Raw genomic sequence first — 8,554 nt, 5'->3', positions numbered from 1 at the left:
GGGGAGGTGAAGATGTCCTCATACTCCTCCACGACCTTTTCCATATGTAGTTGTCATGCGGAGGGGCCCTTTCTGGAGGTCGTGGCCACCGTCTTCTTCTTTCCTTTAGGGCGTATCATCAAGAAAACAAATTTCCCGGTTTTGGAAATGAGCTTACTGTATTGTTTGCAGTAACCAAAGAGATGGTGATAGGTGGTGCTACCTCCGGTATCTTGTACAACTTATTTCCCAAAGTAACAATAACAGCATGGGGCCTTGATTCATACACAACATGTCACTTCCACAAGTATGGCTGTCCTAATAATACATCACAAACTTCAAGGGGAGCAATGTCACACAATACCTCATCCGTGAAGGGCTTGATGTTGTATGGAAGGTGACACTACTGGCTCATGAGAATATTTTGGCCTTAGTGAAGCCACCTGATGGTGTATGGTTGTGGATGTGCTGTGGTTAGTAAACCCAGCCGCTTCACGACCTCTGTCAAAATGAGGTTCTTTTGGCTCCCGCTGTCGACAATGAACAATAGTGGGGAGCCCTTTACCCACATCTGGGAGTGGAAGAGACACTCCTCCTCTGGATCTTCGAGTTCCTCCTTTTGGATCTTCGTGGTGGTAACGGTGGCATTGCGCTCCACATCGTTATTTTGCTTCCCTTTGTCATTCCATTTGTTGGGTTATGACTCACAGTCGGAACATGCATCTAATTCTGAAAGCTTTAGCTTGGCGACCAGTGACTGCTTGGCCCGACAATCACTTGTGATGTGAGTGGAGCTCTTATGGAACTCACACCACTTTCCTGTGTCCTTTTTCGGCTTCGCGACATTGTTCTTTGCTTGCAGCTGTAGCGGGTTGTCTTGGGTTGCCCCGCCTTAGCTTTTTCCTTTGTTTTGTGGTTTGGGGGCACCTTTCCCTTGCTTTGGATTCACAGATCCAAAGTCTCTTTTCTTCTATTTAAACTTTTGCTCGTCCTTGACGAAATATCGGTATGTCGTGTCAAGCAAGGAGATGTTTAGGAATTCTATTTCTTCCTAGATGTACTTGTGTAGGCAGTCGCAATATTTGAGTACTAAATGCTGCTCCAAATCTTTGATACCCAACTTTGTGCGAAGGGTATGGAACATATTGGTAAACTCCGGCACGTCTTGGTCCCTTCCCTGCCGCAACATGGTCCACTTGATGTATTGATCCTCATAGCTTCTAACAGGGTAGTACTACTCCTTGATGGCATCCTGAAATGAATTCCAAGTTGGTGTAGTTGAAAATAGTGAGCATGTGCTTTCATCCTTGTTCTTGCAATAGGTTTCCCATTAGTCCTTGACATGGGGGGCTTCTTTGAGAAGAGTGAAAATAATCTTTTCTCGACTGGAAAAATCATGAACAGAAAAATAACCCTCTAGCAGATTTAACCATTTATCGATGGAATCTTCGTCTATCTGAGCCTCAAATATGGGGATTTCAAAATTATCTTGTACCTTAAATGGTGTGGCATTTCCAGAGCAGCTGTTGGAAGCCGATGCATCACCCCTGGGTAGCCGCTGAAGGATCTAGGCAAATTTGTCCATCATCGTGTTCCTTTGTCGCTCAAGGGCTTCTTCGAGCAAGATTTCGATAGGATCTCCTACCCGCTCGTCTTTCTTTTCATCCTCCATGGGAAGTTGTCGCGATTTGCGAGACTGGTCTTGCAAAGGTTCGACCAATTCAAGCCCTAACTCCTTATATTCCTACCTCATTGTGGACATGCAAATAAAAATAGAGAAAAAAATCAAACCACTCTAATACCACTGATCTGGATTTAAATAGGAACGCAAAAAATTACAGAGATAACCATAAACACAGAGATGCAGCGGAAATAATACTTCATTTCATTAATGTAAAATACCGAAATATGCTTACAAACATAAATGGAAATAAACCAGCTAGGGCGATGGTAGCTTATCTCTGAGAAGAGGTGTGGTGGCTACATGCCTCTAAACTATCTTACAATGAGGCTCAATGGAATTTTTATTATTGAACAATAACAGAAAACCATAAACAACCAAAACCCTAACCCGAGGAGATGTAACACCAAGACTTTATGGACCTTGTTGGGGTGAGTTGGACAACCAACTTCCTGGGGTCGTGACTTGGTCATATTATCTTCGTTTGACATGCATGATAACCTATTGGAAAGATCTCTCCAAGGACTATAATGGAAAAGATGATTTTAGATAGAAAATCGCTAGGAGTAGATTTCCAAAAAAACGTTGTTTAGGGCCTCAAAATGGCTCCGGAAGTTTAGGACCCGAAAAATTACTAAAAATAGTAAATTGTGCTACAATTAAGGAAGCTGAAAAACTGAAAGAAACAATGGTGGGGATCCAAGTGTAATTGGTGGGTGGCCACCAATATTCACCTGGATCATTCCTCCCCCCTTAGGAAGTAATGTTCCCCATTACGTTGAGTTCCTTCATGAGATGAGGAAACTTCTGCTAAACTTGGTCCCTGGTTAGCCACTTTCCCTAGTGAAGGAGTTGGCCTGCCTTGATAACTTGATACAGTTGGATATTCTGCTGGAGAGTGTGCTTGATCTATGTGTCCATGATCTGGTCAGTTGTAGCTTGTTCCATGCAATCTGGATTCAACTCTGTGGGTGTGAGTTGTTCTGCAATGTCGGATGTGTCTAGTAATGGTGGAAAGTATGGCCGAAGGCAGTCCACATTGAACACTGGATGCAGGCCAATGGATTGGGGAATACTGAGCTCAAATGCATTGTCTCCCATAGCCTTGGTAATGGTTTAAGGACCATATAGGAGTGGTCTGAGTTTCCGATAGGTTCTGGTAAGGTGTTCCTTTTGCGAATGCAACCAAACTTTTTCGCCCACCTGAAACTTGTGTGGAACCCAATGTTGATCATGTCACTACTTGTACTTGGCATTTGATCTCTCCAGAATGCCATGGACCTACTGGTGAGTATGTTGGATGTGCTCAATGAAGTTGTTTTCCTTATCTATTTCGGACTGGACATGAGTCGAATCTGTGTGAGTAGTTGCAAATGGCATGGCCACATCAATGGAACATAGTGGTTGGAATCCCAAGCCGACCTGAAAACGGTTGTGGCCAGTCGAGCTATGCAAAGCCCGGTTGTAGCTTCACGGAACATAGGGGAGGATCTTGTCCCATGTGCTGGATGCTTTGAGTTGTACATGAGAAAAATGTGTACAATCATCCTGTTGACAACCTCTGTCTGGCCATCAATTTGAGGATGGAAGGCTGTGGACTTAGTGAGTTTTGTGTCTAGCATCGACCAAAGACTGGACCAAAATGTATTGAGGAACCTGCTGTCCCGATCTGAGATGATAGACTATGGGATCCCAAAGTGTACCCACACTCATTCAAAGAAGAGTTTAGTAGTGGCTTTGGTTGTGATATTATTCTTGCAGGCCGCCATAATGGCCATCTTTGAGAACTTGTCGACGACCACAAAAACACAGTCGTTTCCATGCTTACTGGAAAGAAGGCCTGACATGTAATCCATGGAGATGGATTCCCAAGTTTGACTAGGGGTAGGTAGCGGGGTATAGAGGCCTTGCTTCTTGATGGTCAGTTTGGAAATGGCGTAGGCAGTGCATGATCTGATGTACTTCCCGACATCCTATTGAAGATTCGGTCAATAGAAATAATTCTATAGTACTGCCACTATTTTCTCGACCCCGAAATGCCCAACAGCCCGACTATAGTGTGCTTCCCAAATCGTCTTGGCACACTCGCTTGAAGGAACACAAAGGTGACCCAGGTGGCATAACAAGGCATCCTGGAAGTGAAAATCTAGAACATGTTGACCCTCCAAGAGTGTTTGGTATATGTGGCCAAATTCTAGGTCGCTTTTGTAGAGAAGTGGCCAATTAGAAGTCTCGTGCCCACAAGAGTTGAGCATGGTGGTTAACGCCATGATTAGTGGTTGACTAAGGAAATATGCAACATTATTGGTGTTTCCCTCCTTATACTTGATATTCAAATGAAATTTTTGCAGGTATGTGGACCACTTCTGATGGTGATCATTCTGCAATTTCTCTTGGGTCTGTATGAACTGCAGGGATCGGTGGTCTGTGTGGATGACCATTTCCTTCCCCAAAATGTAATGCTTCCATTGTCAGCAGCCTGCACAATGGAATAAATCTCTTTTTCATAAGTGGGATACTTCTAGACTGTGTCTAAAAGTGTCTCACTGTGATATTCCACTTGATGCCCATGTTGAGTAAGGATTGCCCCAATAGCATAGTCAGAGGCATCTATCTCGACCTCAAATGGTTGTTGCAACTTTGGTAATGCGAGCACTGGTTCCGAGCAAAGGCGATCTTTCAACTCTATGAATGCCTTATGTTGAGATTCAGACCAAAAGAAATTTGTTTTCACTCCTCCCTTGGTGACTTGACTCAAGGGCCAAGTGATATGAGAAAATCCGAACACAAACCTGCGGTAGAAGTTGGCAAGACCTAGAAAGCTGTGGAGCTCTATCAGAGTGGTTGGAGATGGCCAATCCTGAATGACTTGGATATTGGCTAGATCCACATGCACCCCCTATTCACCAAAAATGTATCCTAGATACTAAACATGGGTCATGCCAAAAGTGCATTTCTCCAAATCGGCACATAACTTGTGTTGCCGCAGTGTTTGGAGAACCTGTTGGATGTGGTGGAGGTGCTTTTCCCAACTCTGGTTGAAGATCAGGATGTCATCCAAGTATACCACTACAAATGAGTTGGTGAATGGCTGCAAGATGTCATCCATTAGCCTAATGAAGGTTGCATGAGCATTCGTCAATCCGAAAGGCATAACCAACCATTCGAAAAGGCCCTCCTTGGCTTTGAAGGCAGTCTTCCACACATCGGAGGGTTCGATTGGTACCTGGTGATATCCTAACTTCAAATCAATCTTGTTGAACTATTTTTCCCCCTTCAATTGGTCCAAGACGTCATCAATCTATGGGATTGGGTACCTATTACGAACAGTGATCTTGTTCAGTGCCCGATAGTCAATACAGAGTCTCCAAGTCCCATCCTTCTTCTGTACCAACACGATCGGGCTCCCATAGGGTGATGAACTCGGACGGATGTGACCTTTCTGCAGCAGCTCCTAAATCTGCCTCTTGATTTCATCGTTCTCCCAAATAGAGTACTAACATATTGGTCCATTAGGCAACGACACACCTGGGGTCAAATCAATGGAGTGCTTGACCTGACAATGCAGAGGAACCCCTGCAGGGGAGGTGAAGATGTCCTCGTACTCCTCCATGACCTTGTCCATCTGTAGTTGTCATGTAGAGGGGCCCTGTCTGGAGGTCATGGCCACTATCTTCTTCTTTCCTTGAGGATGTATCATCAGGAAAACAAATTTCCTAGTTTTGGAAATGATCTTATTGCATTGTTTTGCAGTAACCAAAGAGATGGTAGTAGGTGGTGCTAGCTCCAGTATCCTGTACAACTTATTTCCCAAAGTAACAATAACAACATGGGGTCTTGATTCATACACAGCTGTCATTTCCACAAGTATGGTTGTCCTAATAATACATCACAAACTTCAAGGGGAGCAATGTCACACAATACCTCATCTATGAAGGGCTTGATGTTGTATGGAAGGTGACGCTGCTGGCTCACACAAAGATCCCATACTTGGTGAAGCCACCCGATGGTGTATGGCTGTGGATGTGTTGTGGTTATTAAGCCTAGCTGCTTCACGACCTCTGCCAAAATGAGGTTCTTTTGGCTCCCACTGTCGACAATGAACTGTAGCAGGGAGCCCTTTACCCACATCTGGGAGTGGAAGAGACGCTCCTCCTCCTCTAGATCTTTGGGTTCCTCCTTCTGGATCCTTGTGGTGGAAATGGTGGCATTGGGCTCCGCATTTATAATCTACTTCCCTTTGTCATTCCCCTTGTCGGGTTCTGACTGAGAGTCGAAACATGCATCTGATTCTCAAACCTTTATCTCGGCGACCAGTGACTGCTTGGCCCAACACTCACTTGTGTTGTGAGTGGAGCTCTTATGTAACTCACACCACTTTCTCGTGTCCTTTTTCAGCTTCACGGTTTTGTTCTTTACTTGCAACTTTGCGGGGGTTGTCTTGGGTTGCCATGCCTTGGCTTTGTCCTTTGTTCTATGGTTTGGGGGCACCTTTCCCTTGCTTCGCATTCGCAGATCCAAAGTCTCGCTTCTTCTGTTTAAACTTTTTCTCGACCTTGACAGCATATCGGTATGTCGTACCAAGCAAGGAGATGTTCAGGAACTATATTTCTTCATGGATGTACTTGTGCAGTCAGCCATGGTATTTGAGTACCAAATGCTTCTCTAAATCCTTGATACCCAAGTTTGTGCAAAGGGTATGGAAAATATTGGTAAACTCTTGCACATCTTGGTCCCTTCCTTGCCACAACGTGGTCCACTTTACGTATTGATCCTCATAGCTTCTGACAGGGTAGTACTTCTCCTTGATGGCAACCCAAAATGAATTCCAAGTGGGTGCAGCTAAAAATAGTGATCCTGTACTTTCATCCTTCTACTCGTAGTAGGTTTCCCACCAATCCTTGATGTGGGGGACTGCTTTGCGAAGAGTGAAAATAATCTTTTCCCAACTGGAAAAATCATGAACAGAAAATTAACCCTCTAGCAGATTTAACCATTTATCGATGGCATCTTCATCTATCTGACCCTAGAATATGGGGATTTCAAAATTAACTTGTACCTTAAACGGTGTGGTGTTTCCAGAGTAGCTGTTGGAAGCCGATCCGTCACCCCTGGATAGCTGCTGAAGGATCTGGGCAAAGTTGTTCATCATCGCGTTCCTTTGTCACTCGAGGGCTTCTTCGAGCAATATTTTGATAGGATCTCCTGCCCCCTCTTCTTTCTTTTCATCCGCCATGGGAGGTCATCGGGATTTGCAAGGCTGGTCTTGCAAAGGTTTGACCAGTTCAAGCCCTAACTCCTTATATCCCGACCTCGTTGGAGACATGCAAAGAAAAACAGAGAAAAGAAAGCAAACCGCTCTGATACCACTGATTTGGATTTAAACAGGAATGCAACAAATTACAGAGATAACCATAAAAATAGAGATGCAGCGGAAATAATACTTCATTTCATTAATGTAAAATACTGAAATATGCTTACAAATAGAAATGGAAATAAACCAGTTAGGGTGACGATAGCTTATCTTTGAGAAGAGATGTGGCAGGACATGCCTCTAAATTGTCTTACAATGAGGTTCAAGGGCCTTTTATTATCGAACAATAATATAAAATCCTAAACAACCAAAACCCTAACCCGAGGAGATGTAACACCAAGAGTTTATGGGCCTCGTTGGGTTGAGTTAGACAACCAGCTTCCCAGGGTCGTGACTTGGTCATATTATCTTTGTTTGACGCGCATGATAACCCATTGGAAACATCTCTCCTAGGACTACAACGGAAAAAGGTGATTTTGAAAAAAAGATTTCTAGTGGTAGATTTCCAAAAAAAAACATTGTTTAAGGCCTCAAAACGGATCTGGAAGTTTAGGACCCAAAAAACTGCTAAAAATAGTAAATTGTGCTACAATTAAGGAAACTGAAAAACTAAAAGAAGCAATGGTGGGGGTTCAAGTGGAATTGACGGGTGGCCACCAATATCCATCTAGATCAGTAGTGATCTTGTCATCATGTTACAGTTCAGCGTGGTTACCTCATGTAATCGGTTCTGCCATCGCTCTATCTCTTCATCCAAATCCGACGTACAGGAGCTTTCACGCTCCCATGAGATTCGTCCATCCGCAGTGGGATTTACCTAGTCTTTCTCTCGTGCAGTTATCTTGTAGATGCAGTCCAAATTGTCGTCGCTTTCATAGTCACGCACCAACTCTGTGTAGTGCGATCCTTCTGCAGGGTCCAAAGGTACGACTACGCGTAGATACTTTTTCTCAAAAATCATCTTGCGCTTCTTCAGATTAATCACTCTATTCATGTCAGTGGCCCAATCGATTCCTAAGAGTGCAGGGTATGGATTTCTGTCATCAACAATCTCTATCACTTCAAAGTCTGCTAGCGTGCTTGCCCCTTCATTATCCATGGTGATTCCCTACAATCTCCCCATAGGTATTATCTTTTGTTGGTTCACCATTTGCATCTGGATAGGAGACCATTGCAGCATAGGTCTTCCCATGCGCTCCCATGTCTGCTTCGACAGAACATTCATGTCTGATCCTAGGTCCCGAATTACTTGGTCCATCTCATATTCTCCAATCTGCGCAGTCAACCTCATTTCCCTTCCCATCCTCATCGCATGCTTTCCAATCTTCCGGAATACACGCATCTCTCCTAGCGCGGTCCCAGCGCATCTATTAATGAGTTCTTGCAATCCCTTTACAGCTTTACTATCATGCAGTAGCTTCATGCATGTTTCTAGGAGCATCGTAAGCATATATGGGTCCATTTCTGGCTCTAATATATCTTTGCTTCTTGAAGTGGAGGCATCAGTGAAGCTCTTCTTAGCTTCCATGAAGGTTTCCTTAGCGCGCTCCAAATCAAACTCTGCTTCTTTTGTTGGAGCC

The sequence above is a fragment of the Pinus tabuliformis genome, chromosome 3_1, assembly GCF_031772625.1.
Source record: "Pinus tabuliformis cultivar Carrire ecotype Pingquan chromosome 3_1, CPIR1, whole genome shotgun sequence".
NCBI lineage: Eukaryota > Viridiplantae > Streptophyta > Pinopsida > Pinales > Pinaceae > Pinus > Pinus tabuliformis.
This window is presented reverse-complemented; position numbering follows the sequence as displayed.